At 42.4% G+C, this 1,906-nt stretch overlaps 1 pseudogene; it reads left to right on the top strand.

Moving 5' to 3' along the window:
* The first annotated feature begins 247 nt into the window (after nt 1-247).
* Nucleotides 248-1,671, top strand: LOC126063646 (serine/arginine-rich splicing factor 6-like; annotated as a pseudogene).
* The last annotated feature ends 235 nt before the right edge of the window (nt 1,672-1,906 follow it).

Consider the following 1,906-nt stretch of genomic DNA (forward strand, 5'->3'; position numbering starts at 1 on the left):
AAATTTCTGTTGATATAAGTAATATGTGCTTATGAAAGAATTTTTTCAATATAGAAAAGTAGGGATTGTTTGGCTGGACTCAGCCACCGCTGCAGTGTCAGGGTGTTCGGCTCTCACTGTCCCCTCTGCCTCTGCCTGCATGGACATGCCCTTGTTTACACAGGATGCCTTAGCTATGACGTGCTGGAGAAGGATGCCCAGTGCTTTTTCAGTGGCTACAGCCACCTTCTCCAAGTAGACCTCAAAGATGGGTTGCTTTGGTGGAGTCAGAGAACTCTCACCCCAGCCAGGAGCGCTGCAGCAAGAGCATGAACGGAAAGCACACTCAGCCCTGCCCTGGACTGAGGGCAGGGTGGCTATGGTAGTTGGAGACCCTCTGGCAGAGACAAGTATGGGTGACCTGTTTATACAGAGGGAGCCCTGGTTGCACCATGGTTGAGCCCTTACCGACTAACTGAAAGATCAGGAATTTGAACCCACCATTGCTTTGCAGGAGAAAAGACCTGGCTATCTGTTCCCATAAAGATTACAGCCTAGGAAACCCTATGGGGAGTTCTACTCTGTTCTATAGGGTCATTATGAGTTGGAATCTACTCCAGGGAAATAGGCTTTGTTTGTGCAAAATATGGGCTTATTGTAGAAAATCTTCCTAGTCATTGTAGTTGGCAAGATTTTCGTAAAGAGTTTCATGAGAAAATCAAGTGAAGTGGCCTATTCTGGTGCTCACAAAAAAACGCACAAAGAGGGCGCGAATGAGTTTCGCTCCTACTCCAACATGATGAGTGCTTTGGATAAACTGGATAGTACAGAAATAAACGGCAGAAACATTGGGCTCAGCGAAGACAAACCACAAACAAGATTTAGGCGGTCTTACTCTGGAAGTAGATCAAGGTCATGACCTAGAAGAAGGTCATGAAGCAGAAGTCACAGGAGCAGTCGCAGTTGATCTTGAAGTATCTCAAAGTCTCTCCAGATCCAGGTCACAGAACAAGGGTCGAGCATGTTCTCGATAAAAAGGCAGGAAATCCAGATCAAAGAGTAAATCTAAGCCCAGGTCTCATCGGCTCTCCTGTTTCCACTCTCAAAGCAGATCTAAGGATGATTATGAGAAATCTTGAAGCATATCTCGTTCTCCCAAGGTATATGGGAGGTGCTATAAAGTCAAAATCCAGACCAAAGAGTCAGTCCCAGTTGATCCAACTCACTCCTGTCTATTCCACCCTCAAGGGTTGATCCTGTGTCTCCTCCAACAAGGTAGAGGTCCGGATCAAGTTCCAGAGATTGACCCAGAACTCTAGCTCTTTGCAAACTGTTATGGAACACTTTCCTACTTGCTCAGGCACTTACTCTTTGGTGTTTGTACCTGGCCTCTTCTGCAAGAGTAATCACCTGAAAACAGGGCACACAGAAATTTCACTTGTGGCCAAATTTGATGAAAAAGATGAGTTCTTAAAGAAATGGTGACACAAAGTCAAAGACCCTCTCCCTTCTTGGTAGAATAGAGACAACATTGATTTTATAGCCTTCGAGCTAAAATAACTTTGTAAAGATTAAGCTCATTTAGGTTTTTTAAAAGTGTTTTAGCAGGATCTGCTGCAGGAATTTTTTTGTTGTTTTATTTGTTTGCTTATTTTTAAGTCAACCATTTCAAGCTTCGAAATACCCAAGGTTTTAGAGACAGAACCCAATTTTCAATTGCACTGACTTTTTATAAAGCTTAAGTTATGTAAGATTTAAATAAATATTTGCTACCAAAAAACCCCATAAAAGTATAAAAGAAAACTAAAAATCCATGATAATAATAGCAACGACAATAGGTAGCATTCATTGAACACTTACTGTAAGCCAGGCTCTACTCCAAGCACTTTATCAGCTTTACCTTATTTAATTTTCACAGCAAGTCAGA

Source organism: Elephas maximus, chromosome 20 (genome assembly GCF_024166365.1).
Source record: "Elephas maximus indicus isolate mEleMax1 chromosome 20, mEleMax1 primary haplotype, whole genome shotgun sequence".
NCBI lineage: Eukaryota > Metazoa > Chordata > Mammalia > Proboscidea > Elephantidae > Elephas > Elephas maximus.